The sequence below is a fragment of the Giraffa tippelskirchi genome, chromosome 7 (genome assembly GCF_054371585.1).
Source record: "Giraffa tippelskirchi isolate mGirTip1 chromosome 7, T2T-mGirTip1v1.2.pri, whole genome shotgun sequence".
NCBI lineage: Eukaryota > Metazoa > Chordata > Mammalia > Artiodactyla > Giraffidae > Giraffa > Giraffa tippelskirchi.
In genome coordinates, this window is record NC_137281.1 from 106,663,355 (window position 1) to 106,684,201 (window position 20,847).

General features: G+C 39.4%; 1 protein-coding gene across 32 annotated transcripts in view; it reads left to right on the forward strand.

The window, feature by feature from the left end:
• The window catches only part of FRMD6 (FERM domain containing 6), a 384,502-nt gene that overhangs the window by 207,184 nt on the left and 156,471 nt on the right, over window positions 1-20,847 (forward strand). For all 32 annotated transcript variants that reach the window (XM_081507320.1, XM_081507319.1, XM_081507321.1 and 29 more), the window contains one exon: window positions 7,361-7,424. The gene's annotated coding sequence lies outside the window, so the exon portion shown is untranslated. The remainder of the gene's footprint in view (window positions 1-7,360; window positions 7,425-20,847) is intronic.

Consider the following 20,847-nt stretch of genomic DNA (forward strand, 5'->3'; position numbering starts at 1 on the left):
GGAAATTATCTTTCGTAAGAAGAATGATCCCAGACCTGTTCTTGTCACTGAACTTCTTGATGGTGTACTCCCCAGCTTGGATTCATTCCTGTTTGTAAAGTCAGTAAAAGTCTTGAGTGAAAGTTTCCGTGGAAAAGCTTTTATAATTCAAAAGTCATCATTCATTCAAAACCCAGACCTTGCTTTGGCTCCTTGGATGGCACTGTCTTGGGGCCTCCTCCCTTTGTTCTGCTCTGCACACAGAGAGAGGAGGTGGAGCCAAGGAAGATGCAAGTGTTTGACACTAATGCCTAGCAGGACAAGTCAGGCAACTTTCAGAACAATGCAAATTAAGTGGCCAAATTACTCATTTTTCCCAAACTGAAATGACTTCTTCACCAGAAGTGGTTGTATTTGGTATGAACTTGCCAAACACCACTGTAATCCACTGGAGGACAGGTATAGGTTTCCATGTGGTGCTGGATAGTACTAGCCTACCAGATTCAAAAACGGATGGTGTGAAGTGAGGAATACTCTTACAGGCTTCCTGCTCAAGGGAAGTTTGAGGTTTATTTTTAAATACTTAGAAACAGTCTTTCTTGCTTTTTGTCTTCAGAAATGGGTAGATTTTCTTGATAGTGGTCATAGGGTTCTTGGTGGGATGGTTGTCCTTGTTTCATTTGGGCAAATCACCAAGAACCAGAGAATGTCATGGCAGGAGGGCACCCTGTGGCCTAGCCCAACCCCATGTGTTCACAATGAAGGGAGAGACACTTCGAAAGTAGCAGCAGATCTGGAAGCAGCGAGGCCTTAGATGGAAGTCATGAGCAAGGCCCATGTTAGCATTACATCTAACGTGACTGATTTTTTCTGGATCTTATTCTCTTTTATGATAGACTTTTTCAAAATAAGCAAAATCTTAGCTTATGTTTAAACAGCAACCAGGTAAAACCAACTTTTCAGTTGATCTCCGTTACTGTTAAAAGTTTAGTTCCTGAGTTTTAGTCCCATGTATGAACAATGACTTGTGCTCATCAAATGATGGAAGTATTGTTGCGTTCTAGTTGGTTGAATTTACTTGTCATCCAGTTGGTCTGAAAATCACTCATCCTTAAGTTATAACAGCTGTTGCTATGAGTTAATCGTATATGGATATTATGTTTTTCACAGGTTCTGAGTTTTAACTTATTTTAAATTATTACTTGGATTCTACAATTGAAGTGCTCCCAAATACACTGTATTCCTTTTAAATGTAGCCAAAAATATATTACATTTATAAACCTTATTTACATGAATTATGAGGGAATAATGTATGATGTTTACATAGCTAAATTTCTGTGTCAGGGAAGGTAAATGTTCACTTTCCTTTAGCCTATATTCTTCATACTAAAGGTCAAAGCATGACTAATTTGTTTAGCGTGTTTTGATCAATAGTTTTAAAAAGAGAAACAGAATAGGATGGAATGGCATGGAACATAATAAGGTAGAAAATGCCAGAATGCATGTAATAGATGTGAATACTGTTACATGTAACTCTAATTTTATTTTCATGTGTAGATATGAAAGTGGATTCTGGGTTACAATGTAAAAGTCATGTCTTTCTAAGGGTCACAATAAAAAAAGTTTTAAATTCTCTTTGTTAGCCACTTGTTGGTCTGGACAGTCTCTAGTATTTGCCAAATTGACTTTATCATCAAGTCTTATGGTTATTGGATAAGCAATAAAGCTTGAAGAATAAGCCCAGAAATCCAGATATTTTACCCTCACATTTTAAACCAACAACTGTGAATACTTCTGTGAGGAACTACTGGGAGATTCCTGGCACTATTCCATTCCTAATTTCAGTTTCTTCTGGTCTCCATGTCCCTCATCGCCTTTCAAACCAACCTCAGAGTAGCTAGTTGTTTGTTTGAGCTTCTCAAGAAGAGTGAAGCCTGCCAGGTAGGGAAGGGCTTTGCCTAGCCTGTTACAATTGCCTGGTGACTTGCCTAAGGTTTAAAAAATGAGAAGGGAAATAGAGGAGGAGCAGAATAGTATACCAAAATAATTCCAAATGGATCCAAAAATTTCAAGGTGAAAGGTGAAACCATAAATGTGCTGGAAGAAAATATGAACAGGACTTTTTGCGTACAGATTCTTGAAGAGTAAAAATATTGCCCCTCCCCCCAAACACCAAAACAATAAAAAGAAGTCATAAAAGAAAAAGTCAGTAAATTCAACCACTCAAAAATAAAATTTTCTACCTAAGTGAATGTTAAAACAGTGTTAAAATACAAAAGCAAGCCAGGAAAAATGTTTGCTACACTTTGTGAAGTAAAAGGGCTAATTTCTGTAATATGTCAGGGACTCTTGTAAATAGAAAGGAAGGAAACAATGTACTCAGTTGTTCAGTTGTGTCCAACTCTTTGCGACCCCATGGACTGTAGCCCACCTGACTTCTCTGCCCTTGAGATTTTCCACACAAGAATATAGAGTGGGTTGCCATTTCCTCCTCCAGGGGATCTTCCTGACCCAAGGATTGAACCCACATCTCCTGCATTGGCAGGCAGATTTTTACCACTGCATCACCTGGGAAAAGCCAAAGAAACAGTAATCTGATATAGACCAAATAGAATAAATGCATGTGAATTGATGGTCTTTTAAATATGCCATATTCACTTATAAGAAAATGCAAGTTAAAATTAAACAGACATTATCAGATTTATCAGTTATCAGTTTGGCTGGAAAGAGTAAAAAGTTGAGTGCAATCTCAAAAACAACAAAATGATCTCAGTTTGTTCCCAGGGCAAACCATTCAACATCATAGGAATCCAAGTCTATGCCCCAATAAGTAATGCTGAAGAAGCTGAAGTTGAAAGGTACTATGAAGACCTAGAAGACCTTCTAGAACTAACACCAAAAAAAAGATGTCCTTTTCATCGTAGGGGACTGGAGTGCAAAAGTAGGAGGCCAAGAGATATCTGGAGTAACAGGCAAGTTTGGCCTTGGAGTACAAAATAAAGCAGGGCAAAGGCTAACAGAGTTTTATCAAGAGAACACACTGGTCATAGAAAACACCCTCTTCCAACAACACAAGAGATGATTCTACACTTGGACATAACCAGAAGGTCACTACCAAATCAGATTGGTTATATTCTTTGCAGCCGAAGATGGAAAAACTCTATGCAGTCAGCAAAAACAAGACCTGGAGCTGACTGTGGCTCAGATCATGAGCTTCTTATTGCAAAATTCAGGCTTAAATTGAAGAAAGTAGGGAAAACCACTCATTCTTTCAGGCTGTTATGACCTTCATGAACTTTCAGGCTGTTATAGCCTTTATGACCTAAGTCAAATTCCTTGTGATTATACAGTGGAAGCGACAAATAGATTCAACAGATTTGATCCAATAGACAAAGTGCCTGAAGAACTACGGACAGAGATTCATAACGTTGTATAGGAGGCAGTGACTGAAACCATCCCGAAGAAAAAGAAATACAAGAAAGCAAAGTGGTTGTCTGAGAAGGCTTTACAAATAGCTGAGAAAAGAAGAGAAGAAAAAAGGCAAGGGAGAAAGGGAAGGATATATTCAACTGAATCCAGAATTTGCATGAAGTGATGAGACTGGATGCCACGATCTTCATTTTTTGAATATTGAGTGTTAAGCCAGCTTTTTCACGCTCCTCTTTCACCCTCATCAAGGTCAAGAGACCCTTCAGTTCCTCTGCATTTTCTGCCATAGTTTGTATCATCATATCTGAGGCTTGAGTAGGCATATTTTACTGTGTACTTCATATGCTCTTGTAAATTTTGAACTTCATACAATGTGAATGGATCACCAAATGAAACGTTATGATTTTATTTAAGAGAAAATGGCCAAAAGGAAGGAGTATGAGGGAGAAGCATAGAGAAGTGTACATGAGTTGTGCTTCTAATTTGGGAGATGACAAAGTATTTCACAACCAGAAACCCCTAGTAGTCTACCAGTGGATTATAGGGCCAAACAGAGGGGAAAGGGCAACTGAATGTGGAAAACCAGAGTAGTCTTCCTGGTGGCTGCAAGTTGAGCATCAGTTAGCCCTACCACCGGCTGCACACTGACCATGATGGACAGAGATGTTCAAAGTCAAACCACTACAAGTCAACCATAAACTCAGAACAAATTATTCTCCTTTTATTCTAGGCACCTCAGGTGGAAAATTGGCATGTTTCATCTTTAGGGAACTTTGAGATAATTTAATATGATTTCCTCATTTGAAGAACCAAAACCAGCAGAGATTAAGGGATCTGCCCAAGTTCACAGAGCTGATTAATAGAAGGGCTGAGACAAGTTCCACTGGGCCAAATAAATACATTTGGGATGGCCTAATGAACAAATGAATGACTATTCCAACACCAGCATGAAACTAATTCCAAATCTGACCTGCTGAGCATTTGGATGCTCCGTACATTTCCTCAGTCATACAATAAGGAACTGATTGTCCACAGTAAATATTCACTCAGATGTGCCCCACTTTATAGAACATGCAAGGCTACTTTACGTATAGATCTGACTAGATTTCAAATATATAAGAACAAATCTTTTTTTTTAAAAAAAAAGTAAATTTTCTGAAAAAAGTATAATCCAATTCATCTGTTATACCACTCCAAATTTTCATACATAAAATTTGCTTGCGTGGGTCTTCCTACACTAAGTGAACTGAAAGAGTTAATTAATAAAGCACCCATCCTTCCTGTGCAAACAGAGCCCAGAAACCCCCACTGTAGATTGTGCATTTGAGTGGCAATTGCCAGTGCACTTGCAAAAACCAAAGCTCAACTCTCTGTATGTGTTGTCCATGATATTTTTCTCTGTAGACTGAGCATAATATTTTATAAAGTATCCTTCTGTGTGTAAGTCACTTTCCCTTTCTAGGCTGAGAGGGCAGGATCACTTGTTGTTTTGATTGAATTGGTTGGAGTGGAACATTTGTCACAGCCTCCTCCACCCCACCCCATGCAGGAGGCCCTGTTAACATATAGCAGGGTTCATGAGCTCAGCTGTCCACAGGGTCCAAGTAGGTGATATTCCCAGGTAGCGCTAGTGGTAAAGAACCTGTTTGCCAGTGATCTGTGGGTGGGAAGATCCCCTGGAGGAGGAAATGGCTGCCCACTCCAGTATTCTTGCCTGGAGAGTCCCATGGACAGAGGAGCCTAGTAGACTACAATCCATAGGGTCACAAAGAGTCCAACACATGACTGAAATGAATTAGCACGCATGCAGGTGATATTCAAAAGTGAAGCAAGTTAAGTGGTGGAAGCTTAGGGATTGGTATGGGCTGTGGAGACTGGAGAGCTAGTGTTCCATGTAATGGGGGTGCATTTTACTCAACTCTAATTCGTTGTTACCATGTAGAAATGTGGGCCAGGTTCTGGTAGACTCTCCACTTTGTTTAAGAGAAAATAGAAATTATACACTTCAATGTAAAATCTTTCAACTTAATGTTGACAGCTAATACAAATTTGTTTTAAAACATTCCAAATGTTGGTAGAAGAAAAAAGTACTTTGGCCCATTGGTTACCAGTTTGAGACTTCCAGACCCTTACAATGAGATTTAGTGAGTAGTATTAAATTGTGTAAACTTGTGCATTATAAATAAAACACAGAGAAAGACCACCCATCTTTTTATACAAATCATATGCATCCTTTAATCTTTACCTATTCACTTGTTTCCTAAAGCTCTTCCCAGCTCTCTGACATCATACATCTGTACTGTCTGCACTGCTCAGTTCATGTTTAATGCTATGCAATCTTTCATTGTTTCTGATTTCATATGTGTAGGCTTAATTCTTGCACTTAAACTTCATTGTAAACACTTCCAGGGCAAGAATCATATCTAATACTTCTTTTGTGCCAACCTCAAAGCTCAATAAATGTTTGCAGTTGATACTTTTTTCATTAAGGGAAAAGGAGAATAGTCTTTGCTGACACACAATACTAGAAATGAGCTTAGTGTCTTGAAGTTCCTGAATTTCTAGCCTAGGCAGGCTAACAAGTTCAAATCTGTGGGCACCTTGCCCTGCTGAGCTGAGAAGCACTGGCTTGCCATAAGTTTTTAAAAAGAAAGCGCTTCGTACAATAGGTATGAATTCACCATGGCTCTTCTAGAATAACAGTATTGTAGGATGTATTTAGTCCAATGGAGGTGACCCCATCTTTTACAAGTGTGACTTTAAGTGTAAAATTTTCTGAGCCAGCTCTTATTTATAGGAAGCCTCTCAGTTTAGGCAGTCAGAGAATGGCAGGCTCAATTAAAAGAGGTCAAACTCACATTTCACCTTCACAAGTCAGAACTCTCTGGGCCATTTTAGAGTGACTTAGTGGAGTAGAGGCATGAGCTATAATCAGCCTTAATCCAGAAATGGGTGTGGTGGGGGGGGCGGAGAATTGGAGCTAGCATTGAACTCCAGAAATGACTGACAACTACCTTTGTATCCACATGGAAGTGGGGATGGGGTGGCTGAGATATGGCACGTACTGCAAGCCACTTTTTGCAGTGTTCTAGACATTAAAGTTATCTCTATACTGCCAAGAGCAGGCTACAAAGCCAGAACAGGCGCACATGTGTGCCAGGAGGCCTGTGAATGTATCTGGGAGTGGGCCTAGCATTTGGTTTGAATCGACCAAAACTATCTGAAAAGGAAGAAGCTGGAAGAAGTGTAGATCCCCTGTGGATCCCTAAGTTCCTTGAGTTTGATATGATGGGAATTACAAAGGAAAAGGTGAAGAGACCAACTCTGATGAGAACTGACTCCCTGGCCAAAAAAGAAATTGTATTCTCTCCCTAACTTATAAATAATTATAAAATACTTTAAAAGTGCTTTTACTGAAAAATCCTAGCCTCCATTTTCCTTAGACTCACAAGCATCATGCACATGTGCCTCTCAGACATTTCTTTGTAGTTCTTATTATTTATCTATATTATTTGATAATCTAAAAAAAGAAATAAATCATCAAATAAATAGATCATATCATTGCACTAGGAAGCAGATTTGGGGATGCAAAAAAAATTGTAATACTTTGGTTACTAAAATAAGCACCTCCACTTGGACAAACAATACTTAAGTCAAAATAAACATTAATTAATGTTTTTCAGAATGTTTAGTTGTAACTCTGATATTGTCACTTTCTATTCAATAAAATTTATTGCTAAATCACCAAATTTCCTTTTGTGCTAGTCACTGTGTTGATCCAGTTGCATCTTCTTCATCTGCAAATTTAAGTTGCTAATAAAAAGTGAGGTAGAAAATACAACTCATTTATCCTTGGGATAATCGTGTTTACTCAGTCCAAAGTGAATATTAATTATAATGATAGAGTAATTTATATTCCTCTCTTGATTGCCTCTTATCCTTCTCTCAACAGCCTTTCCATCCATTTTTTTTCTCATGAAGCTTCTTCTGGTTGGAAACTTGTCAAATTTCATCAGGTAAGAAGTACTAAGTGTGAGCCTGTAACATATTTCAAAAGAACTCAGGTTTAGGAAATCCAGTGATGATGTCAGCTTTGGACAAATATCTAGAATGTAAACTAGGAAAGATCCATCAGGACCCCCAGTCATTTTAGAGCAGTGGCTCTAAAGTGTGGTCTCCTGACCAATAGTCAGTATCAGCAGCACCTGGGGAACTTGTTAGATGTGCAAACTCTCAGGCCCTTTCTTATGCTTTTAACAAACCTGCTAGGTGATTCTGATGTACATGTGAGTTTGAGAACCTCTGTCCAAGATAGGCTTCATGGACCAAAGTAACAGAAATCCTCTGGATTGATGGAATTTGATGGATTTGATATCTCTTCTTCCTTTCTTTCCTCCTTTGTCTTTTCCTCCTTTCTGCAGATTTATCCATTCTTCATTTAGTAACCAAAATTGGCTTCACAGAATCATACTTCATTACAAACACACAGTCTTTATGACAATGTAAGTGCTAGCTAATATGGAACTCCATCAAAACTAAGCATTCAGTAGACGTTATCAACTAATTAACTGATTTAAACCCTTGTTTAGCATTGAGAAGGAAAGCTTCTGTATACAGTTATAAACAGGTGCCTATCTTCTAAGATGGTTGCCTTTAATACCTGGTATCCATGAGACATGCTCTCTATAAGGGAAGTTATTATTTTTTTGTGGGCTGAAAGCTTTGAATTGTTACCTCAAGAGTCATCTGCAAAGGATTGTGTTTTCAAAAGGAGCTCATGTTTTCTTGTATTTAGAATATGTTTGAGGTCTATACACTATCCATTATCTCCAACTCCAGTGGCCAGTCTAGATAGCTCTCCAGCAGCCATTTCATGTCCAGCCTTACTATAATTTGGCATAACCCTGGGAATACTTGAGCCACCTGGTGGCTCAGATGGTAAAGAATCTGCTTATAATGCAGGTGATCTGGGTTCGATCCCTGGGTTGGGAAGATCCCCTGGAGAAGGGAATATTCTTGCCTGGAGAATTCCATGGACACAGAAGCCTGGCAGGCTACAGTCCATGGGGTCACAAAGAGTCAGACATGATTGAGCCACTAGTTAGCATGTAACTGGGAATACTTATGAATTAGCTGCTAAATCTAAAATGAATGTGCATGAGGATGCTGTCATTCTGAAATAACTGCTAAATGCTGCCCCCTATAATACCTTTGCTGAAGATACCCCTCATTTGCAAATATATATGTGGTTTATTCTCTATGCCAGGCATACTTCTTTAGCAAGTAGGCAGCAGAATCTCTAAAACTCAGTTTCTTCATTTGTAAAATGGAGATAATAGAATCTACTTGTTAGTATTGTAAGAAATAATGGAGGTAATTCAGGACCACTTAGCACAGTGCCTGACTCAATACATATTTAGCCATGATTAAAGATCATTTTATTAATAGAATTATAAATTCAAATTTTTCACATAAAAAAATGTCACTTCAGACTTCATCCTATTAAAACCAAGCACATCAGGGAGAGATAAAGTGTATCTCCCTTGCATGATTCTACCACAAGTACATTGTATATTCCATGGAGATTTGTTATTGTTATTGTCAGCTCCTTGCTTTCTGTTCTCCTAGTCCCTTGGCCAGTGCTGGGATTCTAGCATGGTGCCAGGTAGAATTAAGGACACGAGTTAAGTGTGGAAATCCATCATCCATAGCCCACCTGTACGGCTAGGAGATCATGGAATAGTGCCTGATATTAGTTTTGCCCTTTGGAGCAGAATACAAAAGTTCACGTGCAGGCATCAGAAGGTCAAAGGACCTGAAGAACACCTTGAAAGGTGATTTACCTCCCAGCCTCTATTCAACTTACAAAGCAAAGCATGTATCCAATTTTTAAGGATTTCTGGAAAAGAGAATTTCCCTAACCTTTCATTAATGCTATTAATGCCATTCTATTAATGCTAATAGAAATAGATAAAAGCTACATATGATTATGAAATCTCATAATGAAATCATTATGAGATCTCATTTTGACATAAGTTTAAATATTTCTTAGAGAGACTATAGGATATGCTAGCAAGATCCAGTTCCATCTATGAGAAATAGATGGCTTTGTCAAGAGAAGGGATGCAGAGATAGGAGAGGAGATTCTTAGAAGAGAGGTTATGTAAAGCATTAAGCTTATATACATGTGCAATAAACAAGAGATTTCTGAGTTTGAATTAGTGACAAGGAGAAATGAGAAACATCTGGAATCAGTACTTATTTTTCTGGTCAGAAGCACAGTTTTGAGGTCCTTTGTTGAACTGTTGACTTTGTAAAGACTTATTAAAAACAAATGCCTAAGGTGACTGAGAAGGGAATGTAGTTGAATTTGGAACACAAAGTCCTTAAAGGGAAGGCTTTCATTTTAAAGAGTTTTTACTTTCCATCAACTCAGCTTAATGCTGTCTCCTCAAACAAGTCCTTTTGTTCCATTTCAATACACACTTGAAGAGTCAAAGGGTTATAGACCATTTTAATTTAATAGTAAATTTTTGAAGAGAGAAAGGGGACTCATTTTCTTCATATGCTTAAGTTATATGGTTTGTCCTTAACCAATCCTCTCCCATCCACACGCACACAAATAATTGTCTAAGGGAAAGGGGATCTACTAGATGCTAGCCTTTATTTTTATTATGGGCACAGCTGGGATTTACAAATAAGGTTGTTTCCCTCTTTGGTTTCTGAAGAAGACTAGTTCTGTGGACAGATTAGTTCTGAGCCTTCTAGCCAGGATAGACCAAGAAGTACAGCAATGGGTTATGGGTTAACCCCTCTGGGTTCCCAGTTGACATTCTCACTTACCCTTGCTGGGCCTGGAACTAGTCACTCGCTATAAGAAAAGCAGGTGTTCCAGAATAAGGAGGTGAACTTGTGTTGAGATTTAGAGGGGGCCACCTCTAAGAATTATTTCCTGCTGATGCCCTGCTGTGCCCTTTATTACCCCTTCGGCCTGTATGAAGTGGGGGAGAGGGTGGGAGGAGGTATGGTGAAAAGGGACAGAAGAAAGGTTTTGAGGTGACATAGATATTCCAGGAATACTCTCCTCCCTCATTGATTTGCTACTCTCCTCAAATACTTCACACAAAAATAGGAAATGTTGGAAGGAGCCAGATCTCAGGCAGGCCATAGAATGGAATTGTACATTTGGCATCACAAACTGGGATAATGAAATTCTGGTAGTGTGGTAAATTCCCAGCATGCTGCTGCCGAGCCAACCTCATGCTGGTCTTTGTATTCAAGTTACAGTAATAAATACGGTCCCCATGTCTCCTATTTTTTTATACTCAAGTTATTAAATTCAGCAGAATGGACCCCTTACTTTACAGGAGGCAAGGCGGAGGGCAGATGACCACTTACCAAGGCCAACATTCTCATAAAAGAATCAAAAAATTGCCATATGTGGATCAGACCACAGGCCAGGCTATTTCTCTAGCTAAGTAGCCTGATTCTAAAATGACTACCTGGGACAGTTGGTTGGGGGATAGGGGAAGATAAGTTTGCTTTCTATAGGCATTCCCACAATCCCACAATATTTAGTTATTGTTAAATTCATATCCTCTTCAACTTATTTTTTTCTAATTGGAACATCTCTTGTTCCAATGGGTAGCAGAATTACTACCCACTGTGTGAGTTCATGATTTTTTCATTTATGCAAAAGCTACCTTTGACTAATCTTTGGGGAAGGTCCATGCTGTGTTCACCCTACCCTGTTCTTTATAGTTTTGTAAACATTAGTCTTCTTTGCCTTCAACCTTCATCTTTTCAGACTGAAAGGTACAACAAGCTCTCCCTCACCACAGCAACTATGTAGTTCCCTCTTCTGGACCTGCTCTGGAGTTGCCCGAAGTATTCCAAGCATAGAACAGAGTATATGCAGAAGTAGAATATAAATATTCACAGAGCCTTTAAAAATACCCTAGAAAAAAAAGGTCTCTCTTTTTAGATCTATATGCATTTTGTATTACTAAAATAAAATGTAAACCTATTCTTTTATGTGAGACCAATTTGGATTTTTTCATCATGGTACAGAGCACATAAAAATAACTTCTTTATGCCTGGAGAAGTAATGCCCCATCAGTGACCCAAAATGGCTAGCAGGAACAGGTTTGAGTCCTACTTCATTTCTGAAAATTGTTTAAATTGTAATTTTAAGATGATTTATTATTTGAATTTTAAAATATGGCTTACGTTTTAATTTTAGTGTCCAGAGACAGTCTAAAAATTTGGAGGAAAAGAATTAAAGCCAATATGTGATTCTACCTTATCTAATGAGATAATTTTTTGAAAGACAGGCTGTGACTATAAAGGTGGCTTTATCTGTACTCCTTGAGCATCAGGACTTTTTTGCATCATCTGGGTTGGGGTGGCTTTCACTTCCCCCACAGGTGCTCCCCAGCAGGAGGGAGTGGAATTTCGCTTCCCCTTCCGGGGCCTCCTGAGGTGAGGGCTGTAAGAAAGTGTCCTCCGGGAACTTGCAGGGTACCTACCAAACTGTTCCCCATGCTCACCAGATTTACAGAACTTTAAGATTTTACAGAACTTTTGGTCACAAAAATGTTTTCTTTGGGAAATGCTAAGGGATTTGCTTTCCCTCTTCACCACAATGGCAGGAATACAGAGCTTTCTCATGATTTTTTAATAGAATACAGCTGCCCAAACTGCAGTGCCTTCTGCTAGGACTCTGCCTCATTTTTCATTTGCAGATGCCAAGAATTAACTCTCCATCTCTCTCTCCCTCTCTCTCTTTGTTATACCCAGCGAAAGCTCAGGAACATGAATGTATCTTTGTGAACATGGACCTATCAGTATGTGTTCCCAAATGGAGCAAATGCCACCTTATTTCAGGCAGTTTCTGGTCTGCTCCCACATTCTGTAAGAAAGTAGATGTCCACTGGAGACCCCTGTCAGCTCCAGGCAGCTGGCAGCAAGTGGGTGTGGTCAGGAGCCAGAGCGAGTCCAGCGTGAGCCCTGTGGTCAGCAGTGGGGAAGGGAGTGGCCCACAGACTGGAGACCAAGGGGAGTCAGATGAGCCAAGGGTCTGAGCAAGCCTGGCACCCAAGACCCAGGAGAATGGTTCATAGGAAGAATATCCAAGATTAGGGCCCACAGAGTCTATAGGAACCAAAGGGACAAAGCAGGAAGAAGCACAAAGCAAGCTTATATGCCAACCCTGAAGAAGGCATTCTAATCATTTGCTGCTTCAGGATTTATCATCCTTCCTGTAGTGTGGACACAAAGCCCAGCATAGGTGAGAACAGGGCACCAGGATGGGGTGAACAGGCACAAGGGATCAGATGTATCTCTTAGTGACATCATGACAACACAGAGAAGAGGTCTTCAAAATCACGATCAGAACATTAACATGGTTTGCCAAGGGAATTCATGTCAACTGAAAATTCCCCTGTCTTCTAGCCTCACACGTTTCTATCTCATCTCTGTTTTTGATGTAGAATGCATTCAAAATTTTTTTGATCCTGTAAAATTCAACATATGACCTCCTTCTGTGACAGAGGTTTTGTGGTCTCCTTAAGTAAGCATCACCGAGAATGTCCTTCCAGCCCTGAACTCATGTCCTCCATCTTTTCTCTGACCTCAGCACGTTGTCCCTTGGCCTAGTCCTTGGGGTTTCCTTTTCCACCATGTGTAAAAGCCTCCCTGTCTTCATAGTCCAGATCTGGGCACACTGTGGGCAGGAACCTCTCCAAAGCAAATTAGTTACTCTGACCTTCTTGTCTGGCATGTTGTGTAAATATCGTATGGAAAACAAGGCCTGGTCTTGATTTCATCTTTCATTGGCCATATGCATGAGGCAAGTCCCTCCTTTTCCTGAGCTTCTCCTGACTACTCCCATGAGCTGTTTTAAGAATCAAGAAAAATAATGGAAGGGGGAGGATTATAATTTTAAAGCACCTCAGGAGGCATTCTTAGAATAAAATATAGATACTTGGCTCATCCTGGAGTAGACCTGAGCCTCCTCCAATCATTTTCTTGGCTGGTTTGTGTAACCTGTGGTGAAATGATAATCATTGTCACTAAGTGGCATAGGTTTCAGCACATCCTTTGTTTCTTCTGTGGCTTTCACAGGGCAGTCCCATCTGCTGTGAACTGATACTTCTGTGAAGGGATGGGGTAGAAAGGCATGTAGTTAAAAAAAAAAATTGAGGCCTCTGATTAAATGAGACACCTTAGGAGTAATTTTGGCTTCTTCAACCCAGGAAAGAATAACAACAGTGATTATTACAGAACCCAGAGTATAAACTGCCAATAGCCTAGCACTGTGGTTCTTAACATTTGAAATTTCCATTCATCCATATCTGTCTCTCATAGCCACCATCATCATGAACATCAAATTTAACTGAGGTCCTGTCAGTTTGATTAAATTTGAACACCCATTTTCACCCATCAAATATGTGCCAAGCCCTATGATAAGTGTATAATGATGAGTAATTTATAGACTCTTCCTTGAGAAACTCACATATGGTTAAGCATATACATAAAAAAAAAAACAAGGTTTAATGTGATCTTTGCTATAGGGGAGGTATATTCAAGTGCTATGGGAGTAGAGAAGAGGGAGCAACTCAACTAACTGTAGGGAAAGTTGCAGAGGAGTTAACACATGCGCCATAGCTTCAGGTTTGCATGGAAATTGTCTGGAGTGAGTACAGTGCAGTAGTTGAGTACAGGGGCTGTGGGGCCAACCAGAGTGGTTCAGATCCTGACTCCGCCACTTCCCAACTCCGTAACTTAACTTAGGGACTTATCTTTTGATGCCTCAGTTTCCTCACCTCTATAATAGGTATGATACTAATAGAGCCTAACTCAAGGGCTCTCATGGGCAAAAATGAAGTAAGGTATGGGGAGAACTCCGAGCAGATTCTGTCATATAGTTAATTACTCAATGAGTAATAGCATTGTTATTGTTATTATTTGTTCTTCACTAAGTGAACAAGCAGGAAAGAGATTCCTGAAGCTCTTAGAGTCTTAGTCTCTTAATTTATGAGATTTATAAGATAATTATTATCATTATTAATAACAAAGTGAACATTTATATGCCATGTCCTAGATAGTTTATACATGTAGCTTAACTTAATTAGTATAATAAACCTGAGACTCAAAAACTTCACACTGAAATATCAGTGACACCATAAAGAATATGAAGTAAATGAAAAATAAGTTCACGTAGGGTGGATGAAAGAGAATTATATAAGGAGGAATATTTACAGTCCAACATGAGGGTGCAAAAGTCAAAGGGACTTTTGATTGATGGGCTTAAGCCAAATGAGATCCCTCGCATGATTTTGTGTTTGTTTATTTTCATTTTCATTTTGTAGTTTTTCTTGTTTCTTTCTATGTTCACTGCCTCTAAGCAGGGCGTATCCTTTACAGTCTGCTTCCCTTCTCACCTCTCATCTCATGCCCAGCCCTGAAAACATTTGTGTTCTGAAGTTTGTGACGTGCAGATGAGGATCTGGAACTTAAGTTTGGCAATTGCTTACATTTGTTGAATGTTTTCCATGCCAGGCTCTGTGCTAGGTGCTTACAGACATATGATCCACATAATATCCTAAATGAGTCCATGGGTGAGGAAACTGAGTGTAAGAGAGGTTAAGCCTTTAAAGAAGAACAGGACCAGAGGCATTGAAGCAGGAAAGTGTAGGACTTGTTCTGAGACTTGTTTGGCTGGAAAGGAGGATCCATGTAGGGGACTGGTATGAGTTTAGGCGGAAGTGGTTGGATGACCATGAATGCTAGGCTCAGGAATTTGAACGTGGCTACAGGAAGCTAATAAATGATAGGTTTCCTTTTCTTTACAGCTTTATGAAAACTCACCCACAACAAATATATAGGCTGCCACATGGTTCACTCCGAAGTGAAAGGGATGCTAGGAAGCCCTGAAGATGGTCAGGTCTCTTTGGAAAATGCCCCATTACAGGCAGGGATAGTCCTTCACCTCTTAAGAAAACCAAAGGGAGGTGGGACCTTCCAATAAATATTCTCAGTTGAGTTTTCTTCATATATTTATATCATTTTTAAAAAATGACCACCCAACTTCCTTCCCTGGATTCCAGTCCTTGAGCTCTGATGCTTAAGCTTTGTGCTGCTGAATGCCCTCAAAATCAAGAACACATAACCTTTGATTCTAAGAAAATCTTCATGATGTTGTTCCTGATTACTTTTCTTCTTTTACTCCCCTTCACCCCCATGTTGTACCCCAACCACATTGATCCTACTGCACCAAATTTTCTGCAAAAAAAGTCTTCATCAGACCACATACCATGCCCTAACCTCCATAATGCTTTACACTTCTAGGGTATGATTTCTCATTGGGAGCATGGTTTTTGTCTACATTAGACCATATCCTCTCTTATGGTAGGGACCCTTGTTCTCTCCTGATTCCTGCCTGTAACAAACACATGCATGTGTATAGTCAATGCTCAACAACAATTTGTCAATGAATGAGTAAATGAGAGAATGTGTTCTAACGCCCTCATCCTTATTCATTGTTGGACTCTGGTCTTCAACTTGCTAGGGAGTTTCCCTCTCTGATCATCTACCTGTCCCTAGACTCCCCATCACCAACTTGGTCATGAATTTCCATGTCACTCTCCACATTTAGTGTATTCCCCACCCCATTTACAATCTGGCACATGTGCACACTCACTACCACCAAAAATGACAATGAAACTTGTCTTCTGTCTCCTTTTTAGTGGTCATCCTTTGCCAAAACTCATTGTTACCTGTCAGAGTTCTGTTACTCACATACAGGTTCTAGGCCTCCCAGTTCTCATTTCCCTCTTTTTTTTTTTTTTTTCCATTTTCCTCTTAAATCCAACAATTATGTTTCCATGGAACTGACTGGAAAAAGAGACAGGGAAAGGAACCCTAACAATATCTTGATGTTATATGTAGTTTTTGGCAGCTCTGGAATAGAGAAGATATGTGTGTGTGCCTAAGGTATGTGTATGTTTGTGATATAGCTACCCACAGCTGGGAATGGGCTGGTTAAGTCTCAAGGAATGAACAGCCTGGATATATCCACCTGCCCATTGGAAAGGGACAGGCCTTAGATGGGCAGTCCTGGCTGTAGGGGCTCAGGAATTCTACCCAGCAGACCAAACCTGATGGTCTAGTACTAGCAATAATAATAATTTTAGCAGCCTAATTGCCTTTGCTTCCGTATACTCCCTCCATTCTAATCACTGTGCTAAGTTCTTCACAGAGATTATTTCAATTATTTCTCACATCATTCCAATAAGGTGGAAGCTCTTATTACTCCTGTTTTATAGGTAAAGAAACTGAGGCACAGAGAAGTTAAGTAGCCTACACAGGATCACACAGCAAGTGATAGAGCCAGGATTTGAACTCAAACATTCCAACATCAGAACTCCATCCAGTATGAAACAGTTCAAAGCAGATGCCCCATGATCACTGAGAGTTACAATGTGTGGAAGCAAAATACACATGCACACAAATGCAATTTGTTTTTACAATAAAACTCTTCACAACTGAGGAAGATGGAGAGCTCATTAGACCTTAAAGAATATGTAATAAGTAGAGAAAGGATAGTTAAAAGTACCTCACAAAAAGCTGTATTTCTCAGCATGTTTATAAATTTGTAAATATATTCCATTATGCATATAGGGAGAACCATGGAGCTCAGGGCTGCCACAATTGTCCTGCATGTGGGCATCTCCTGGAATTGTGCAGTGCACAGACTACTCATCCTTACATGGTGGGCCCCCAAAGCAGGCTTCTTTATGCCTGTAAATTAATACAAGGCCCAAATGGAAGCCTATTATGAGGCCTGAGTTAGTGTGGCCTTAAAAAACTAAGTAAAAGAAAGTGCTGAAATGATAAACTGACTGTCACAGGACCATGGAAAGCAGACATCTATCCCAATGTGGCTGCAGAGTCTCTGACAGCACACTTTCCCATTCAGCCACTATACCAATGTACCAGTGTCCCTTAACCTGCCACTGTGCTCCACACACACCCTCCCATACTACCCAGACTGTAAAATTGATTCACCTTCCTCCTCAGCCTCTCTCCCATCTTTACTCACTACCTCCTTCTTGAAGACCTAGACATGCATCCATCCATCATTCCTCCATTCATTCAGCCAACATTATTTGAGTACCTACCATACCCTGGGTCCTGAAATAGATGCAGAGTAACACAGATGGGGAAGGCATCCTCACCATCAAACTGCACCCAGTTTAGAACAGGAGTTAAACAAATAAAGCAAATTCTCTCCAGGAAGTTTTATAACTATTCTCTTTATTCCCCAGTTAGAGGAATTCTCATGTTTTGGAAGCATTTACAGTGCATATCCTTATGGATTAAGCAACAATTTGAAACACTTAAAGCAGAACAAATACATTGTAGAGAAACAGAAAATATTGTGAAAGCTGTAAATCAGTAAGTTTATATGTCTGTATCTCTTCTGGGTTCATTTTGTGAAGAGGCAATAAAATGCTAAGTTAAAGCTCAATTGATTTTCTCCAGATACTTGCCAAATTCTTAACATCACACGCTACTATGTTTCCCGGATTCAGAGAGTCAGCTGAGCAAAAGTAACTTATACCTCCTTCTAGCCTGGGAATGATTTCTATTTTTTCATTAAATGTGTGAGGCTTGAACCAGACAGCTATACATAGTGTGAAAATAATTTCATCCCCAAAGACATAAAGTAACAAATTACCTACTGGGACAACCGCAGGTGAAAGACTTTTTTTAAAAAAATCCTTTGTTATGAATATGAAATCCCAGCTGGCCATGCATGTTCCACTGAGACTTGAAGCCTTATCTTAGTAGACTATAGTAAGCTCCTTTAGAGCAGAAGCTATGTCTTATTTACTTGTCTAGCCCAGGAATTCAGCTCAGGGCTCAGTAAGTATTTGTGAATATTTTATACTGCTGATAAAAGCAGAAGTCTGTGTCATTCTCTGACGTCTTGTCAGACTCGCTAATATTCTGTAGAGTGGTATTAGAGTTTGTTTTGTTTGGGTTTTTTGGGGGGCATTGGCGAGCATAGGGGAATTGTTTTGCTTTATTTTTTTAAGTTGAAATATAGTTGATTTACAATGTGTTAGTTTCAGGTGTACAGCAAAACAAGTCAGTCACACACACATATGTACACATATATGTACATATATATTCTTTTTCAGATTCTTTTCCATTATAGATTATTACAAGATCGTGAATATATTGGATTAGTCAAAAAGTTCATTTGAGTTTTTTGGTGAAATATTATGGAAAAACCTAAATGAATCTTTTGGCCAACCCAATAGTTCCCTGTGCTGTATAGTAGGACCTTGTTGTTTATTTTATATATACAACAGTGTGTATCTGTTAATCCCAAACTCCTAATTTATCCCTCTCCTCTCCTTTTCCCCTTTGGTAACTGTAGGTTTGTTTTTTAGTGTTTGTGAGTCTATTTCTGTTTTGTAATTAAGTTCATTTGTATCATTTTTTTAGATTCCACATGTAAGTGATATCATATGATATTTGTATTTCCTCTGTCTGACCTCATTTAGGATGAAAATCTCTAGATCCATCCATGTTGCTGCAAATTTCATTCTTCTTATGGCTGAGTAGTATTTCACTGTATATATGTATACCACATCTTCTTTATTCATTCATCTGTCAATGTTTTATTTTGAGATATGTCATAATCCAGGAGAGACCAGGATGAAATTAGTGACCTTGTCTTTCAAGATAGCTTAGATATTGACCACTGATTATTCCATTTGATGAGTAGGGCTATTAAATGATCTTATCTGCCCTGTGATCAGCACTCAAGAAAATAATTGTATCTCAGACTTTAGTACACTTATTGTTGTTGTTGTTCAGTCACTAAGTTGTGTCCAACTCTTTGCGACCCCATGGACTGCAGTGCTCCAGGCTTCCCTGTCCTTCACTATCTCTGGGAGTTTGTTCAAACTCATGTCAAGTGTGTTGGTGATGCCATCCAACCATCTCATTCTCTCTTGCCTTATTACCTTAAAGTTTTGCTGTACTTTCAACTCAGGAATTGCAACCAACCCCTTCTACGACTCTAGACTTCATATCTCTTCTAAAGGCTTTACAAAAGCTATGAGCATTCTCCTACCCCATGCTACCACAGCAGTATTCCCTGGTCTAGATTCCCCAGGAAATCCATGTGCAAACAGGAAGTGGCTTATGAAGCCATGCTTGGTCTGAAAAACACAATATATATGTCATCTCACCTTCAACAGAATGTAATATTTAATGTCACAACCCTCTTCCTGTTCAGCTTGTCACTGGCATTTTGTTTGGCATGGTGGTGAGAAATGTAACAAAACTATGTGAAGTTTTCCTTCCAGAGCACTTCTAAGGGAACTTGGTTGCTTTACAAGAAATTCCTATTGCGTAGTATTCGTGAAATGCCCCTTCAGTCCACTAATGAGAAGATTCAGGGCAAAATAAACACATTTCATCTTGACCTTACTTAGAACCCACAATAAAAAGGAGTAAAAAGATAAGCTGATGAAATTTTATCTTCATATTCCAACATATTATTCACTTTCTCTTTTTTATTGTAATAACTTCTTAACATGGGCTTCCCAGGTGTTTCAGTGGTAAAGAATCCACGTGCCAATGCAGGAGACACCTTTTTGATCCCTGTGTCAGGAAGATCCCCTGGAGAAGGAAATGGCAACCTGCTCAAGTATTCTTGCCTGGAGAATCCCATGGACAGATGAGCCAGGCAGACTGCAGTCCATGGGGTCACAGAGAGTCAGACCCGACTTAGTGACTAAACCACCAACTTCTTAACATAATGGCACTTATATACGTTTTCAAAGGATTTTCGTTTTATTACGTATTGAATTACATAGTGCCAGTAAATCCATTAGAAATTCTCATTCCCAACTCTTGTGATTTGACTATAAAGATTCAAAAAGAAACTAAGACATTACGGAGAAGCTAGTGGCTACAGCTGCAGGATCTTACATTTGTTTATGTCGTAAACTTCTTCCTCTGCCAAACCAAAATGGTTTAAAATTGTGGCATATCATGTTGGTCCTTGATGACTACCTTCAGGTGTGTGTTTGGAAGAGCAGCTGCGGTAGCCATCCTCTGAGTTCCCTTCCCTACCTCACCTCAGCAACACATCCTCTGAACTCTACCCTGTTATCTACTAGGGCAGGTGGGGCTGCTGCATCAACTCCCTGCCAATGCCCTTCTAAAAGCACAGTGACAAAGGGGCCTTATTGACCTGAAACAAATTTTTCAATTTTAAACTTAGGCAAGTGGTGGTAAAATAGAAGTATTTATTTTTAAAAAAGAATATGTGTTAAAGATGTATGCCAGATACTCAAGAGCTGTAGTTTTTCAGTTCCTGCTTACACATTACTGTTTTCCTATTTTTCAGTC